This window comes from Ischnura elegans, chromosome 1, assembly GCF_921293095.1.
Source record: "Ischnura elegans chromosome 1, ioIscEleg1.1, whole genome shotgun sequence".
In the NCBI taxonomy this organism is placed as follows: Eukaryota; Metazoa; Arthropoda; class Insecta; order Odonata; family Coenagrionidae; genus Ischnura; species Ischnura elegans.
This window is the reverse complement of record NC_060246.1, coordinates 101,878,878-101,898,976: the sequence shown is the minus strand read 5'-3', so window position 1 is coordinate 101,898,976 and position 20,099 is coordinate 101,878,878. Positions and strand designations below refer to the sequence as shown.

Below are 20,099 nucleotides of genomic sequence, written 5' to 3'. Positions count from 1 at the left end.
CCTTATCCAAGTTAAGTTTATGTAATTATTTAAATATTTTATATACAAAAAAATGTTCTCAAAAGTATTCTTCATATATCTTGAAAAGTTTAAAATGATGGTATTAGATTTAAAGGAGTACCTATTACGGGACCGATGAAGACAAAATATGGCTGTTAGGGTTATATGTTACCCCAGAGAACAAAATCTTTGCAAGCTGCTTCACTCATTGAAGTTGTTTTCTTTGCCTTGATTTCCCCAAGTATTCACTGTTTCAAATTTGGGCTATCGTCATCAATTTTCAGGTTTTTTGGAGTATACTCTAGTGAACATTATTTTCAATCTTTATTACCGGAGTCTTTGCAATGCGATGGTGTTAATGGCAACACTTTCAATGTATGCATGACCGGCACTCATTTTTCGGAATTCGGAAAATATTTGTCTTCCTTATCTCAAAATGACATAAATAAAGTGTATGTTCACATTTTAACGTTCAGTTACGTTAAAAATAACGGGAGCCCGTGCATCAAGGGCTCTAAATACTTAGAATAGAATAAATATTGGAGACGCATAAAGAGAGGTCAAAACATTCATAATTTCAGTCCTAAATGGATTCACTCCCATGTTTTTCATCGGGATTATGGTTTTTTCAGCCCCAAAAATAGTTTTTGATCTTTGGTGGAATCTTAGATTCACCGGTTCCTTATATTTCACTTTGGCAAAATTTTAGTAGGTGAATTTAAACTACATTCCGGTCGTTTTGAGACGAGGAAAACATACATTTTCCAAATTCATAAAATAGGGGGCACACGCATCTTTCCATTGCCTGGGAGTTTTGCATTGTGTCACAAAACCGTCTTATGCACCGTGATACCATGTTCATTTTGTGGCCGACCATATCTGCACCGACGTCTGCATTTCATGCAACTTATAAGGAGAACAGGTAAAACTGGACTGGAATGGAAGAGTCCTTGGTTCGAATCTGTGTGAAGCCCTTTAAAGTTTCCATATTGAAAACCAACGAGGTGTGTTTTTATCACTACGCTGGGAAGCCACAGTAAGGACGAGGGAAAGAATCCGTGTGAAGGTCACACCTCGGTTTTTCTCGCTACATGGAGATCTTTACCCTCACCCATAAAAATCAAAACCAACCTTCATGTCGGGTAGGAACAATGAACGTGTATGAATTGCCCACACATCACCTAGCAACTCAATGAATCTATTTTTGTTAAATTTTGAAAGAACCATTAAAAAAAACATTGAGTTGCCTCATAAAACAACACTTTCGTGAGAATTGCCCTTTTTACAACCAGAGTAGCATGATATCAGATACTACCGCTCAAGCAAAATATTGCAATAAGAAAGGAAATCCAAATAAAATTGTTTAGAATTTTGTTGTTGTCTTTATAAGTTAGCTTTTACAGTAACAGTACAGTAACAGTACAGTACAGTTACTTTAACAGTGAACCTTACAAAGTTTTATTTCCTTACTTCCAATATGGAGAGGTTTTCAAAAAGTAAAGCCTGAAGTTATTAGTTATACTTTTTAAGTTATTTAAGCATTAGCTGCTTTTGGGGAGCTTAAAAGTATACTTACGAATAGACGAAAAGGAGATACGGTGAAATTATCTACACAAGTGCTCGTGCTCTTGCAATAGACTGTTTCCTCCAAATACTAATGCAATGTTTCACAATACGGTACCATTGATACCGGAATTACAAATTTTCGCATGGGTTTTTCCCTACCTAATTTATCTTCTACTTCTCAAAATGTTTTTTATCATTCATCTCCTGATTACTCATCGTCATTCATTGTCAACAGAGCTACAATTAGTTTGACACACCTCTCCACTCAGTTCATTGTCACAGAGATTTTTCCATTTTAGATTGCTTTTATGAATCCATTTTTATATGCATTTTATGTATATGAAGTACCTTATTCCACCTTAAACGGCATTTTTTAGTGAAAAGATAGGGAAACAAATTTTCCACTAAATTTTTTTCATGGTCACGGATCGACTGAGTGAAAAATCGAGATTTCACAATAAATGTATATCGATGAATTGGAAGGAAACTTTTTTTTAAGAAATCGGAGAGGAATAGGGTGGTGGCTCACGGAATACGCCAAATAGATCTCCAAGTTTCCATTGTCTCGGGAATCATGTGCCCAAACTCTTGTTAAGGACCGCTGTTGGAAACGATACAAAAAGAAGTCGAGTCCGCCTCGTCTTGACGACCATAAATTTGTGGCCTCCCGAGAAAGCCCAGTCCCAAACACCCGGTCCGGACCGCAAAAGATCCCCCCCGTCAACGAATCTCAAGGGGGTAGGAAGGAGAATTCTTCCCACTACCCCCGTCGGCCACTACCAATTTTCCCCCTTTATTCCTTCCCCCGAACTCGGGCGGTTGAGTTCGACTCACTCGGGGTGGGAGATTCCGAAGGGAGGCAACGAAATCCGGAACCTGTCATTCACGCCCAAAGTCTGCATGCATAACTTTCTAAGCCCTCCCACATTCAACCCAACCGACCGCCCCCTCGGGATAACTTGAATGCGAGGGGTGAAAAGGCAAGGGAGGGAGGAGCCGTGACGAAGGAAGGAACGACGCGAAAAGGTGAACACATTTCATCATGCAAATGAAAATATTTGGCAGGCGTATAACTTTTAAACTAACGTGATAAGTTACTCCACATTATACTATACATATGAGCTACGAGATATATTCACTACTGATAAAGAGGTAATGAAAAAAATATTCTTACTATCACATGGCTATCGTATTAAAAGCTGAGGTACAAACTGAAATTAAAGAAGTGTTTTATTTGGATATTCTTCCTGTTACTTACGAGCAACTTTTTTACTTTCACTTCTCAAATGTATTTCTCGCCTGAAAGCCAAATAAAATCATATGCCTCGTCTCCCTTGATCCTTTCAGAACTGTGAATAAATCTCGTAGCTTCTACATATAGTGTGCGACGCATTTACTATCCCCTTAACTGTTTGCTCATAATTAATCCCTCCGGTGCAAGAAAGGCGTCTTTCTCTCACAAGACACCAGAAAAAAACTGGACAGGAGATATTGTAATGGGAGCTTATGCATGCATTGGCGAAAATTTTCTCTTAAAATCCACATAGCTGGTTTATAATCATGTTGGCTTCAACTTTATTATATATATACGTGGAAAATTGCAAGTGTTTCTTTCAATATGGAAAAATTCCACTCCAATACGCTCATTTCTTCTTATTTCATTAAAACTTGAATGAATCACCACGAAAATTTAAATTTAAGCATTTGACCTGAAATTTCACCACAGTTGACAAATAATAATTGAGGGGTTTTATAATTAGACAATTTTTATTCAAAAAGAAATCATCTCGCCACTCTCATAGATTTGACTGCTCAATGGCGAAACTTTTCATTTCAAAATGCACTTGAATGATTGATTGTATACCACTTTAATGATTGTATTGTAAATTAGTTCGCGTAGGTAGCAAAGACATAACAAAGTAATTACATGCAATGCGAGTGCTATGGAATTTTAAGAAGATCACTCTGCAGTCGCGTCCCAGGCTCAACCGCAGGTGACGCTTCACGACTCCAGATTGCCTGATTAGCGGTCGTAACTTGGAAACTTGCAGTGGACCCAAAATAAGAAACTGGTTACCATGACCTAAACATGCAAAATCACCCTCCAAGTACTTTTTAGCAGCTGAGATCCGGATCAACCGAAAACATTTTCCAGTTGAAACACTGAATAAGTAACACTCAAGGGTGGTGATGTCTGATGGGTGAATTGAGCTAGAGGCTCGATTTTAGATGCGGTAATAAACTATAGATATCTCAAGCTATACTCTATATGAACTATGAATTTCACCTCTAACCCATACAATACATCCTGAAAACCCTCTACATCTTTTATAGCATCGTGATTTATTTTTCCCTAAATTAAAAATGTCTTAAGAGCTAGCAAGAGGCAATAGGAAATGCTAGCTAGCAGAGCTAGCAATGGGAAATGAATGTCCTCCGGTGCAATACAAAAAGGATTAAATGTATCACACCAACGGTGGGATGAGCTGTATTATCAAACGTTGCACCAACCTTAGAGTTGAAACGGAGACTGCAGGTAGGAAAATATAAAAGTACCAAAAGAACACGATACTAAATAAATATCTCAAGATACATTAAATCGTTTCAGACTGAACTATATGTAAATTCGTGAAGAATGAGTCAGAAATTTTTAAATGCTGCAACTAGTTTAAACGCATAGACGTCACTCATAACCATACACAAATATGCGTTGGAACTAATGGTACCTTTAAAATAATTCAGTAGATATAAATTTAGCATGTATTGTACACATCCATAAACATACCTGTTCGTTCTGTAAGCCCTTTCTAGGTATTCTGCAATCCTGGGAATGAAGTTGACCACGTTGAGCCGCCAAACGTGTTCCAGAGGGTTGATTGGGGTGAAGGGACAGCCGTGAATAATGGCATTGAAAGGAGGAATCTTGGAGCTCCCCCTTCGGACAGAAAGAAGAAAGAATAAGGTGATCCAAGGGTTTTGAGACAGTGGACGAAGGCAGGGGAAGTCCGAAAAATTACCATAATTGGCCTCCTTAGGCAAGTGATCCCACCGACGTAATTTTCTCCCCTCGGAGCCAGAAAGGGAGCGATCAAACAGCTCTCTGCCTCCTTCACCCGCTCTTCCCAAGCAAACCGATCCCCTGTAGCAACAGGGACAATTGTTTCGCTGGGAATGTGATCGTGAAGGGAGGGCCGGAGGAGAGAAGAATACAAATGCGATGATCAAATACGCTCCGTGGAGGGGACTTCTGCTTTGGGTATTTTAGGGAGTCCCACAAATGGGTCCGCCCATCATAAGCCTTCTCCTTCAAGCATTTTAGAAGTAAGAAAAGAATCATTGGCAACCCAAAGCACAGTTTATGTGTAATTAAGTGCTAAATCATTCGCTCTAATATATTCATTTTTCTCGCAATTTACAAGAGACCTTTGTTTATTGAATGCAGTTCATAGGAACATTTTTAATTACATGAACCCTTTCCCACAATTGTCGTAAGCATGCAATTACCACAAAGGGCATTGTCTTTCACATAGTCATATTTACCTCAATGACCTTTCAATTTCCATCGTTCTATTGATGTATCTATAACTCTGACAGTCTCTCATACATCATCGTTTGCTAAGAACTTAAAGAATCCTCATCTGCGCGCATTGTACTGAATACCATTTTTGAGCTTCTCATTTCGTCAACCTTATCGTTCCCCTTTATGAAAAAATAAAAGCCTTGGAGGAATATAGGGAATTTCCATCGTACTACAAAGCAACCAAACTTTCGAGACAAGTTGCTGATTTACCTCGAATGAAATAAAGACGAGAGCGATTTTCGGCTGGTGCGCATGCGGGTGAGAATGATAACCGAGGTCACATACAACGATAGCATTTGTTTTCACGTTTTTTATTTATATTTTAAAGTTTATTTCCACTTTCAAAAGATAATAACAAGTGCCTGCTAAGAGAGATGCATAAGGTATAAAATTTTTAACAAAATTAAATTTATTAGTATGCTATTAGTATTTATTCACCATTCAATAAAAAAGCTGAATTTATGCTTCCAATGTTAGCCTCAGCTGTTGGTTACTTCGCTGCCACAATAAGCTATCTGGTAGGTATACATTTTCTCTGAAAGTGAGTTGGCCTTATTGATAAGTGAACAGGTAAGTCCGTGATGAGAGGGGCAACGGCTCAAATAATTCGCAAAAGCTTCTTACTAACCCACCTTAACCTGAAGAATACTTTAATAACAATTATTTACTCGAGTATTTTCCACCCTTTGCCTACGCTGCGCGCATTGTATCGCACTGTAGCCATAGACAAATGGAAATTCGCAGCTGAGTGCGCATTTGATTACCGGAGAAACAGGTAGCAACGACGCGTTCCCGACCTGGCCACCGTGTACGCCTCGCACATTTTCATCAAAGTCAAGAGAATGCGGAGTTATGCGGGGAAAAAACGAATTTCATTTTTTTTAATTTCCCACCGATTTATAATGCGCTTATTAACGTCCCCTCCCCATTGCTGGGCCTCTCTCAACACTGCCATCCGCCACTCGGCACCAAGCACCTCCACGGCGCGTATTCTTAACGGTGAATGTCCTCACCCGATCGCGCAAAAACAAAATTAAAGCCAGTCCCACAGGTATCTCGGCGGTCTACTCGCGCTCTTAACGAGTTGCGAGTTCCTTATTCGGCTTCGGCGCCGCCCATCGCCCGACGGACCCCCCGTCGTTCCCGCCAAACGACGAGTTTCCCGGATCGGAAAAAAATGCGCGCGGGTTTAATGCAATGATCACGAGTGTACTTAAAAAGAGAGAGATTCACCCCAGGGCTCAACAATGTAAAATTTGAAACATTTTAATGAGTGAATCAGATTTCAATAGACATTTTACCTGATAATGTTGCTATTAATGCTAAGGAAAATAGGTCTATGAAGTCCTCACTTCCAATTAATTAGTTTGGAAGTAAATCATTAACAAAGATATCGTATTTCCCACTTAATTTTATTTTATAGCTCTACTACACGCGTTTGTATTGGCTTGCAATACTTATTAGGTACCTAGCCCAATCGAAACACGCGAAGTAGAGTTTGTGAGATTAAGGGCCCCCGCGCAACTATGTAGTTGCTTTGTGGAAGTTCAAATGAAACACACGGCATTGACTGTGGCCCCGCGCACGGGCGACTTTTTAGTTGTCGCAACTGCAGTGTGTTTCATTGGGACTTCCTCAAAGCCTCTAAATAGTTGCTTTGTAAAAGTTGCCAGTGCGCGGGGGCCCTAAAACTAAGTCGACCGTTAGATATCTTTGTTTATCATTTGATATGCTGTTCCACGATGTCTCAGCAGAAAAAGTTGACTATAATTAGTTTGGAACCCAGTATGGGTGAGATACCCTCCATCCATCCCGGATGCGATCCCGCGACCTCCGGATTAATACGCAAGGACTAAATTCCTCCTTCCAGCATGAAAACTTGATAAATAATTTCACACTGCCGGAGCGACAGTATCTAGGGGTTTCGAGAGGCCGTCTCAGCGTTGAATTTTCAAGATACACATTAACTGGAGTAAAACGAATTACATGATCACTGACAGTGTCACTTGTTCTTACTGCGGGGGTGGAAATGTTTTGAGGAGGGACTTATGAAATAAGCAAACATGAAATGAAAATTATTTTTTTTAACTGCATAAGTGAAATCAACGGAAAAGCCATATGTTGTAGTTCTCTTTATTAATGTAAATCCATCAGGAAGGTACACTGAAATTTGAGACGTTAACATAAGAATGTATTTTTCAACAATTGAAGCAACAAATTGATTTTATATTTCATCAATGCCCCTCGAGTTTACGTTGGCAATACAGCCCAAAAGAAATTTTTAGTCATTTAAATGAATCTCATATCCCGTGACCACAAACTCTTCATAACTTACTGGAAGCTATTCATAATCTTATCTTTATCTATCATTCAGACATGGCATCAATGATACGGAATATTTGAGTAATTATATCTTTTCTGCCAAACTATACTCTGCTGACCTCCTTATTTCATTTCTTTTGCATTATTTTAACTTCGCCTCTCATGAACAGCTCACAGCCTGAATATGGCTCTGCAACCCTTAATCATGAGGGTTAAGTCGTAATAGCAGTAATCAAGATATGCCTCATTAGACTCGGTTTCTTTGGAGTTGTGGTAGCGCTTTGGACGGAGATGGTAGTATAATTTAATATTCTTGTGCTGTAATCACATCTTTTTCCTCTAAAATTAACCATGAAATCCATGTCAAGATCTGATTGCTTAACTATAGTAATCAACCATGGCCACACCAGTGAGTGAACAGCTCACCACGAAAGGAATTCTGACGCCCTAAGGAAGTTATTATGGAACATATTTCTGCTAAATCTAGGCACTTTCCGATCTCTCGTATGGCAGCAGTCTCTCTATTATTATATTTACGAAGCATCTACTATGAAGGGAAAGCGCAAGTCTTGAAACAAGAGTAAGAGAATTGAATGAAATAATTGAGCTATAATATCGATGGAAAAAGACAAGAGGTACACACACTGGGAAATTTTTCTTCGTTTGAAGGTCATTACAACAGAAATGGACCAAATATCTGAGTTATTTTTTAAACTTATCTATTTATTATCTATCTTAATCTATCGAGAGAAGGAAATTTCCCGTACGAGTTTATGCCTTTCATATGTATACCATGCAATCAACATGAAATTTTCGGATAATGTAGAATAAACAATTTTCAGCATTTTACTGCATCTGGAATTTGGAAATTGTCCTCAGAATTTTCTTTGAGGCCAAATTTTAACATATCAGGTAGAGGAATATATGGAAGAAGGTCTACCGTGAAAGTTTAAATACGGTGAATTAAGTTCGAACGAAGTAATAAGGCTGCCCGAAGGACAAAATACAACGGGGTGTGAGGTTATGCGTTCGCTATCCTCGTCGGCGACACTACTTCCCTCGTGGCTTGCTGCATTTCCTTCCATTCACGCTCGAGGTGGAATATCTCGTGAATTCCATCTCGACCGCGAGACAGGCGTCTTGAGATAAGTCGAGGCACCTTTTGTTTCTCGAGATATTTCGAAAGTGTGCGTTGCGACGTCTCCCCAGATAATCACGCTCGAGCATTTCGCGCTAAATGGAAAATATTTACCTGATATGAGGGTCGATTAAGAAATGAGTGTTTTATGGATGATGGTGGGTAAAGATAACCGATTTATTGATCCATAGTCGGATCCGGTTCTAGCAATTAGTAGTTACTGTGATCATGAACGTCCGCTAATCATGGAAATCCATCTCAATTGTATATGAAGTCTAAAATTATCAGAGATGAAGATGAATTTTATATTCCGCGATGAAGTACTGTGTAAAAAGGATCTACTGGTAGAAATAATGTTAATGGTGGCTCTTCTAGGGGAATTTTTTGCCCGTTTCACCGTATGAAATATAATTGCCCTGGTATAAAATTTACTCAAAATATGAACTTTTGTGAGATGTGCTTCGGAGTCAAATTGGCGGTTAACAAAATTAATGAGGGTTCATATTTAGTCACCTTGGTTGAAAGTAGCTAAGGTTTCTTCTGCTAGGGGATATCTCTCTTTTTCATATTCAAGAACGGTTTGCATGAATAAAATTTTATAAAGGGTAGCTTAATTGGCAATTGCAGTCGAAGAGAGCAGTATTTGATAGAAATCAGTGGTGTTAGCTGTGCGATTGATTTTGTTCTAAATGAATTGATTATTCACAGGCACAAGCGTGTCAACCGTGAGTGCCGCGTTACCCACGAGCAATCTCAAAGGAGCACTCACCAAAATTATCTAAAATAAAATTTTGATGGCAAGTTGAATTCCAGAATAGCATCGGAAAATTAAAATATATGTATAATTTATACGTACCGATAATTATATTAATACTTATTTACTACTTCATGATTATTCACAGAAAAGACTTAATTATGGGATTTCATGAGCACTCTTGGAACCCTCGCGAAACATTCTGAACTCGTCTATTGCGTATAGATTTATCTTTTATTCCTTTTTTCAGTATTGGTTTTTAATCTGGGAAGTGTAGGTTTTCAGACACCTCCAGAATTCCTCCCTTTCCATAGCCATAAATCACGGGGAACGCAGAATTAGCCTAGGAGTTGCAAGTTTATGAAAGTGAAAATTTAAATTAACATTTTTATTATTTCGCGTTATTAAGAACCAGGATTGTTTCACAAAATACCATCACATGCAATTACATTTAATTTCCTGCATCTTCGACAAGAAAATTTCACCTGTGTACTTTCTCAGAGTAATAACATTATAATATTAGAAATACATTTGATAAATTTTGAGAATGATTTTTTGTTAACGGAAGGTGACAATGACTTTAATTAATTTTAAATCTAGCTAATTTTCACTGCGTTTCACGTTAAATATTTGAAAATTTCACGATGATGATTTTAGTTTTGAGGAAGCGATACGTGAGGGGGAAAGGCAAATTGCAGCCTGTCGAGCGGGAGTGATACGTCCTCTTAGGGCGCGTAGAGTGTGAATATGACTGAATGGGTACGTCTGCGGACTGGATGCGCGTCGTGATGAGGAATCATCCTCGGCGGAAATCCAAGCATACCCCTGCATTCCTGGTATTCCTGTATCTTTCTACAACTCCCCCATCTCGATTTCCACCTCCTAGACGTGCCTTTGCATATATATTCCATTCCGTCCACCCTCCTCCACGCTGACCTCAAGCCTTTCCTCCTCCACTCAAGGATCACCCTTTCCACCCTCCGCCCCCTCGTTCCCACGTCAAACCTATCCCTTTAATCTTTTGCGCACCTCATTAACTTTTTCTTCTTCACTCGGTCGCTAATCCCTCATAACTTCCTCATCCAATTAATCCCGCTCTCATCTCTTAGCCTTTGATTTTTTTGTCCGCTTCCATTTTCTTGTTTTCCTTGTCACGTTCCTCAGTGAAGGCCCCGTCATCATTCTTCAAAGAATAATGGGGGGGCTCTTTTGAGTGCATCTGCGACGATCAAGCGTGACCAACCGTGAGAGTGACATTGCTGGATGGTGCTTGCGGTTTTGCGTGGCCTCGAGGCTGGAACGCAATCGATGAGAGTGGTAGGCATGCTAGGACCCATGGGCGTGAAACGCATATAAATGAATCGCAGGTAACTGTATAGGCCGACACGCATATTGAAACGCATTACTTGAGTTGCGTCCTATCCGAGTGGCTTCTTAAAGCTCAAATTTTCGCGTTTACGGGCATCAAAGATGCTATCCAGTTTGATAGCATATTTTGGGAGGAACAGTGACACCTAGCATTGCCTGCCTCTTAAGGGAAGTCCGGTAGAGATGCCCCACCTAAGGAAATGTCTTCATATCTTTGACTGAGGTAATAGTAAGAATGTAGGACTTAGCGATATAATACAACATTTATTGATTATTAACAATATACGAACAAATTTCGATTAAAAAATATTCACCCCAAAATATTTAAACTTTTCCATAAATATGCATTAGGCCATCTCTCCCAACTGTCCGGGTGAGACGCCCCACCTCCTCGGGAGAGATGCCCCATGCAGCTCAAGCTGAATTCAATCTTAATTAAACTTGTTATATGATAACACATTCAAAATAACTTAAATTTATTATATTAATATAACATTTAAACACATTTTGAAGCAACGTTTGTAAAAGGATTGTTCTAAATTGCATGATTTCAGAGAAAATAATCTTTAAATATTGCACTGAAACTCGTTTATGTACTAATGAATGACAACAATAGAAATAATAATATTTTACAGGAGCTTCTTAACAATACAAAAAAATTGTTTAAAACGTTGCTCTTCTTTTTTTCCTCGATAAGTTTGGTTCTACATTTATTCCCTGAGATTTCCGTAAATTGTGCATGACTCGTGCAGACAATGATCGCAATTGCAACATTTGATCAAGTCTACTGTTAATTTTGTGGTAAAATAGTTATCCTCACATTCCAAAAATCTGTTCTGGTCATCATCAATGATCAGTTTTTCCTAATTCTTTTCCAAATTTACTATTTTTGAAGCGCTTTATTTTTTACTCTTCGCCCTCATCTTTCCTCATTTTACGTGTTCGCCGAACGTCAGTACTTTCGCTGTATCTATCAATTTTCTCGAATTTATTTCGAAGGTGGTGAATGGTGATATTTGATTCAACGGTTTAGTAGGTGCCATTTTAGAATTCTGATGATCCTTTGACGGCTTTAAAGTTGCTTAAAGGCTTCTCTGGATGTCCCAGGCATTGAACTAGGGTCATGTACTCCGGACAGTTGCTTAGAGCTTTGGGTTTCTATCGCTATTATTCCATCACTTATGTTGAAGAAGTGTTAAGGTAATGTTGATGGGTCCATAAGAAATATGTCTATCTCCTCGAAGCCAGAACTTGGTCGGAGTCCATTCAAAGTCTGAAAATTTCTTTTTCGGTCTGACGCCTTTGAACATTAATGAGGAAGAACTTGCTCTTCAGCGTTGCAGCACGCAATCACGGTGTTGTTTTTTTCTCTCTCCATAGATTATCAGAATTTGAACATCTTTAGCACCTTTTGCGGATAAAATATTCCCTAGGACGTTATTTAGCCGACAACCACACTCGTCCATATTGTAGGCGTTGGCCGGCCTGGTAAAGAAATCATTCTCCTGAAATAATTCTGAGAGTATTTTAGAGAAGTGACTAATGCTTTCTCTATTCATACCTTCACCTCTAGCAGTTGACAACCCTTAAGACTGCCTAGCACTAAGTTCTGGATTTTTTAAAATGAATTAAGCCACTCACAACCCGACATCTTCAGTTCTACATTGAAGGACAAGCTTTTCAGCAAACTGATAGGCTATTGATATACCTACTAGTCTCTCGATCAGGTGCAAACCCAGATTTTTCCAGTCGTTGATTATGACTGACGAGACGCTTTTTCTGCTCCATGCCAAATGGACCTAAAGCTTTGCTTGCATTACCCTATGGCTGCATCGGCGATGAGTCCGAGAGGGGACTAGAAGTACCTCGCAGCCTCACTTATTCCGCTATCACCAACTTTAAGCCTCGTGAGAGAATCTTTAAATTGCTATCGGGCATTATCGAAAGTGAAAAAGATAAAAAACAATCGATTGAATCACTCAAGTGAGCGATGATCGACATCACCTAAACGAACGACTTAGTCAATCACTAATGGATATGGGATTTAAATATTACGCAGGTCAGAAGGAGGCAGTGCTGAGAAGAGAGATGTGTCTGCTGCAACCAGTGATTACCTTTAGAAGATGACAATGAATCTGTTGCGAATGGTTGTATCATTATTTATATTCTTGCCAAGGAGGCTTAGCTGATTTGTTTATGCTTGAGGCAATAAGTCATGGACTAAGATTGTAAAGGGCATTGCATAAAAAGCTTTAATAAACTGATTCGATAATCGTGGAGATCGTCTCCATACCCATCTCCACAAATCAGATTGTATCAAAGCAATTACAAAATTAGGAGGCACTTTAGCACTCTTCTATTTACTAATATTACTTCTATCCAGTGGCGGATCCAGGATAAGAACAAGGGGGTGGCTAAGTGGGGTTGAAACTTCCAGCAGTAGTGGGGGTCGGAAAAAATTACCATTCTATCTAGCGTAAGTTGGATACTCAAGGGGGGGCTGCAGCCCCCCCTTGCGTATCCCATTTACCCCACCCCATATATCCCACCGATAAATCAGCCACTGTCTCTATCGTATTGGTTATAATCAATTGAAAACAATACAGGTAGGGCATCTATACCTTAAGATAGCACTGGGGCATCTATCCCGAGGAGAGGTGGGGCGTCTCTCCTTTCAGTACGGGAGAGAGTACAGCCAGCGCGCCAACACATGATCTAAGATGACTTTTCACTGCTCACGGGCATTTGATAAAGATGCTGCTACAAGTTTTCACCCGTTAATTCAAAGTATTCAAACATTTTAACTGATGCCGACCGGAACCATTATGCTCTTTCTTATAGCAGAGCGGATATTTCGGAGTACTCAGGTGAAATGATGTTCTAAAGTAGCGTAAAAAATCGAATCACCGCGAAACTCATGCAGCCTGTCTTTAGTTGTCCAACTAATTGACGGACATCATCAGCAGAGCAATCTGATTGTTCTTTTTCAAACTACTACGATTGGGGCATCTCTCCCGGTGGGGCATCTCACCCGGACTTACCTAATTTATATTATCCCATAATCAGTTGTTGCCCTAAACAGCATCTCAAGTTAAATAGATTATTTTTTTATCAGATATACCCTGCGTAATTGAAACAGTTACTTGGTTTCCCTCCTCAGATTTATTTCCTTTAACCCTCATCTACACGCGCCTGCGATGTTAGCCCCAGGGCACGCTTGCGGCTTTTTTGCGGCACTTTAATATTTTTGGTTTTCCTAAAAATACATTAAAATTTTTGGTTATTTTAGCGCATTTGGAAAAAATTCTAATAATTAAAAACATTTTGAATATTTTTCTCTTTCATTTGTAAACAAAAATAAAGCATATTAACCTGCAAATTTCTTGATATATACTTTGAATAATTTTTCATGAGGAATTGCAGACGATATTGTTCTTTGTCGAGGAAAAAGTACTGGAATAGAATACCAAAGTGTGCCGCCAATGATGTATACGCAGTAAACGCACTATTTCGAATTTTTTTAAAAATGCGGCTAAATCCCCGCTTAGCGTGCAGCTAAGGGTTGAACTTGGAACCAAGTTGATGTTCTATTTGCGAAGTATGACCTCTACATGGTTGAGCCTGAGGCACTTTAACGCAATATCCCTCGATATTTCATAACATTATTAACTTTCTCGGAAACTTCTAGCCTTTCGCCGGCCATAGCTTGTGCCACCGTATCACTCGACTGACCAAAACGCATTAATTTGCTGGAAACGCAGGGTCTAATATTCCCAAACCCCTCCCCAAACCCGCGAACGCACCTTTGCATCAACAAAAAGGCGACCCGAGCAGTTTGCCCGCGCGCCGAAACGAGGTTCACTCCGAAAGGGCGGGAAAGAGCGTAGCGACTCGACCGTGTGGCGTTGATGGAGGGAAACCATTGGCCGAATACAACGGGCCGAGAGGTGGAGAGAGTAAATGTTTACGCTCCCTCGCCACTTACCGCCCTCGCTGCGCACTCATATTACGCGGCGGACGGCATGGAAAATTAGCGAAAGGGAGACAAGAGGGGTTGGGTTGTCCGCACGATGGGCTGGGCCTGCATCAGTAACTTTTGACGATGATTTTCGACATAGTTACACACCGTATGTATTATTTTAAATGCCTCTTCGCGAGCAGTCATTTTTTTTAACCAAAGAATGTGCAAGGAGAGCAGCTAAAAAGCTCTAAATTCGCAAAATGATTTCATCTCGGCTGTTCCACAGCACTATTTTAACCTCTGATCATTAAACACCGTCGTTTCGACTAATACTTTCCACATCACTTCCAGAGGCGGGTCGAATAGAGTAAGATGTGGAACACATGCCTTCAATGTGTCCTCACAGAGAAAAACTAAACAGGAATGCGTTATTAATTTTCTTTGGAAAAGTAATAATTAATTTCATTCACTCATTAATCTAGTTATAATGTTTAATAATCGTTATCTAATTTAATTCTGATTACAGAAAAGAGGAAGACCTAGTTTGCAGAAATCATTCTTCATCTTTCATCTTCCTTAATATTCAACACTTAGTAATAAATGAAAACAACCTGGTGATACCAAAGTAGTACATCTGATAAAAACGTCAATTAATCTTCTTTTTTAACACGTTTTCTGGGAAAAAAGCTTAATTTGAATCCACTACTATTACCTATTCGGTTCTCCTAATTCTCGCCAGTATTTTTGGTTAGGAGGGGTCGATTCCAAGGGGAACTTTTTGTATGGAAGAGAAATGCATTGTGAGTTACTGTGACAAAATGATCACTCCGAAAAGATACAAAATAGCTGTTCATATAGGATAAATAAATAATTGAAAACAATAACGATAAAATTGCCACGAAAGATTGAACCCTGAAGTATGGTTACTTAATAATGTTTACAAAGGGATTTTAGGTAGTGGTGTGATTTACTGCGGAAAAGGTTATACAGGATTTGTAAATGATAGTGGTACATGGGCATTTAACTAAATAGTGACACAGTATATAAAACAATTGAGAGTTGAAGGAAGCAGCAAACACGAAAGGTTGTGTGCTGATGCGAGTTTGGAAAAAGAAGTAAAAGATTGTACAGGTAGAGGCGGGCGATAGGCTTTCATACGGCACCCAGAATTACGTTACATCGTTGATGATAAGGGCATGGAAATCATCAAACAACAAACATGGAAGTGATTTCGTATTTGGATACCAAAGTTCACATTCCAGCAAGAGCAGCCGCACCAAAGGATACTCGGCGTTCCTGTGCTTTTTCATGGATCGCCGTGGCGGCCATGCGAAAACGGTGCTTATTTGCTCACGGCACGGGTCCGCTCGGGTAGGCGGTCGAAAAACAATGATCACCCCTCTCTCGCCCTCCCTTGAATATTGAGGTGGGTTTTACAAATATATTTGAGCAGCGCTCGCCTACATAACGAACTTGGGCCTCGCACACGAGTCCTCGTCGAGATTTTAACCGACCGCCCTCCGATATGCGTGGAGACCCTCTATCTATGCATGTATGTACTGGTAAAACTTCCTGCATCACCACAGAGCGAGCGCCAATGATTTGTTTAATTGATGAGTTACGCGAGGCGTTTCAAAAGTTAGCCACCAGAGGGCACCAAGGGCGTAAAAGAGGCTGGGAGTTTTCGCATCGAATAGGGATGAGCGAGAGTAAATATCTCTCCAATCATGGTGGGCGTGGTCAGAGCATCATAGACTGGAATGTGTGGCGAGTAAACAACAACTTAATTTCTCATTATTCTCCTCAAGTTGAAGCTATCATATTAGCCTTCCCCAATAACTCACAGTGATTGAGACAAATATAACGGCTAGGTATTATTACAATTATGGTTTGAATTTGCTCGCCGTAATTAGCCTAATTATGAAGACACCTCCCTGTCTTTAAATATTCTGGGTTATCGCGTCATTATGGATTAAGTGTATGAGAGCACTTAGAGTTTTCCATTGACTAGCAACTCTCCACTCAAAATTTGTCGTAATATTACCGTTCAATACATCATATATTGCGAAATGTATAACAGCGCACACACTCTAAGTGTTTTGAACCTAGGTCATCAGTAAATTGTTTAATTTTAAGCAACATACTTCCAATATATTCCATGAACCATGAACCTAGTGGGAGTATCTTATGATAATACATATGATAATAATATAATAATGATGATAATATTTTTATTTTTCTACAACATTTACCAAAATCAGTCATAATTGTGTGTAAATGAATAAAATAATCCATTTAAAATATTTCCCATTGTTTTCATGCAAGGAGACGGAATTTTAAGAATAACTAATAAAATCTTGGTGTTCACATGACAAAGCAATGTGTTTCCATAATATAGTATTAGGTATTGTAATAGATTCCAAAATATACCTTTTAGTCAAACCTTAAATTGTTTCAAGCCAGAACATAGTAATTTTCTGTCCTTTAATGATTTCATTATGAAGTAACAAGCTGCTATCAAAATGCACTTAGAACCGATTCAATCACTAAGGATGCTTAAACTTTTGAATTATAAATATTTGCATAGTATTCCACCATAAGGATAATTCGACCACATTATTACGTTCTACAAACCTTGCCTCTCCTGTCGTAACCTCTTGGAATTGGTTAAAAATTAGTATTCCCATGATTGGAGAGTTAATGGGTGAGAGGCCTCTTTTGTTTTTCATGAAGAACGACCATAAAACTCAACTTGTTTTCGTAAAATATATGAAATTATTTATAGCTGATTTGGCTAAAACCTTTAGATATATCTAAAGGTGTCAATTGCAAATTTGGATAAATGGAGAACCCATTTGAAATACAAAATAATTCTAAGATAAGCAATAGTGCTCGATAGAATTCCATTGTTTCAGGCTTTACTTCGTGAAAATCCATTGTCAATAATTAAAAGGCTTGGCACTTTTTCACACAATTTATTCAAAACTACAAAATAACTATAAAAATAACGATTTCTGCACCTGAAGATGTCGCCTCTGCGACGAAACCGGTCGTCTTAAATAAATTATGATAGAATTTCCATATTTATACCATGAAGAGCAGTTCTTCTCATCCAACCAGTAATCTACGAAAGGAGAGTTCCGCAGGACATTTTTAATCAAGGTGCACAGCGCATCAATTTATAATATTCATTAATTAATGTGATTTAAAAACGACTTCCCTTGATTAACTTTGGATTTTGCTATGGTTAGATGGAAAGTTTCATTACTAAATAGAGGTAAATATAGAGATGGAAGTATATCGCACCTACTTGATCAATTGCAGGTTAAATGGTCCACAGGTATCTTGATATTTACGGGTTGAGAGCCAACGCTGTAGAGGCAAAAACTAATTGCCTCCCTGCGCTTCACCTAAGCATCCAGGACAACGAATGCGTTACAATGGAGAGATAAGAATGAATCCTGATGAGATGCGACACCTAGCTGGGGTTGCGAATTACCCTTCCAAATACGATTTTCCCAATAAATTAGCAACGTGTTACGATGGTTCAACGTGTGGGCGAACACAGCAATTTTTTTCCTCCGCAACCTCGACAATTTTTCCAAAGTGGATTTCTGGGTAGGACAATTCTCGTAGGTGTACGATCTCTCACAAAATCGCCCACCAAGCGTCCAAGAGCGCTTCTTCGCTGGGAGTGGACTTAAGAAAGCAGGCATGTGGTCATGGATGGGGCTTCAATCCGCTCCCCCAGAATCTTTCATTTACACTAAAGTACCATGAGCGAATAGACAAAAACAGTGTCATAGGCGACATATATCTATATTATTATCAAAATACCGTAACAGAAAAATAGAAATTTGATGTTTAATTAAATTTTTTACTTGGCAAATCTAAAAGCTGTTTTGTCCAACCTTAGCGCTGCTAACGTGTAAGTGATTTAATTTCAATTTTAGTATTCATTTACCAACCACTCAAAATACTTATAGTCCGGAATTCAGATTCAGTAATATGTTTACATGGTTCTTATGGCTTAAGGATTATTATATAAGTTTTTATCACAATTTCTGATACACTCTCGCATTTATTCACATTTTTCGTGTACCTAGGAGAATCTCGCTATAATCACTTGCATAAAAATGCGGATTTTCAAACTCAATATAAATATTGAAATGCGGAATGACTATTTGAGTCGATTGTTAAAGAGTATATTTTGCTATTTAAAGGAGATCATAATCGGTTTACAAATAGGGCAGCTATGAATACAGAACGATCTCAATATTTCTGACGTTTTTCATCGCTAATTTATCCGCAATTTCCTCTCGTGATGAATAGCATTCAAAAGACATGAATCCTGAACATCGATATAAACCATTACCATAGTACATTTCACTTTAAAGTCCTAATATCAGCTGATTTCTCGTTGCGTTTCAGATCGCTCCGCCGACAGCGTCGCGAGCGGCGACTTTAGAAAGCCTATTTAAATAGGCGGTGCGTTACGGCACATATTGTGGCCGACTGTAGATTCCTATTCTGTAAAATTCGTTCTCGCGAGCCTCGGCACCGTTGCAAATTTCCAACTACGAGTCTGATAACGAGCCTTCAGTCCAAGTCCTCCTTGCATCGACTCCAGAGGACACACTTTCCCATTCCTTCTCCGCTGTTCGCATGCACTTTAAAGAGAGGTGAAGTGGTCATTGGTGTGGGAAAGAAGATGGAAAACCCATACTGCCGCCGCCGCTGTATTTATGGCGTACATTCGATAGCACTCAGCACGAAGGGGGACTCGTAACGTTGTCGCAATATATCAGGCCATCTTTTCCGCCAAACGCGGTCGACGTGATGCACGACGACGCCTTGGACATGGGCCCACCCCCCTTTTACTGATCCCCTCTCTCCCCCACCCCCCCAAAAACTTAGCGTCGTACTGTCCCATCGTCCTCGAAATAAAAATACGGACCGTGAAAAACCCGCCCGGCGAGTTCCCTGCGACAATCTGGTTCCGCGGTTTCGTTTCGAAAAGGATTAAAAATCCTCGGGAAAGGGGGATGAAGAGGACAGAAATCTTTCGTCGTAACTCTACCCCTAAAGGATTTGGTATTTTCCGTAGTGTATTATCTGAATGAGGTTTCCCCCTTTGGATTGGGTCTTTGACGGCCTGATGATGTGTCGGCAAACCACAGGTTCAATATCCGCACAGAGTTTTAGCCCTACTAGAGTGGTAATGGTATTGTGCATTGACGCGGGACGATTTTCGCCTTTCGCCTTGGTTTATTTCAAGTAAGAGAAACAATATCAATATGTCCGTATACGAAAGTTTTGGAAATATTTTTGCAATATCGCATGAGTAACTTCGATATTCATGCACTTTCCTACACCTAAGAAATTAAAATTTACCTTTCGGCTATTTAAA

At 39.3% G+C, this 20,099-nt stretch overlaps 1 long non-coding RNA gene across 1 annotated transcript in view; it reads right to left on the bottom strand.

Annotated features, from left to right (window-relative positions):
- The window catches only part of LOC124167341, a 210,860-nt gene that overhangs the window by 170,636 nt on the left and 20,125 nt on the right, over window positions 1-20,099 (bottom strand). Inside the window, exon 2 of the long non-coding RNA XR_006866661.1 lies at window positions 4,352-4,501. This is a non-coding gene — a long non-coding RNA (uncharacterized LOC124167341). The remainder of the gene's footprint in view (window positions 1-4,351; window positions 4,502-20,099) is intronic.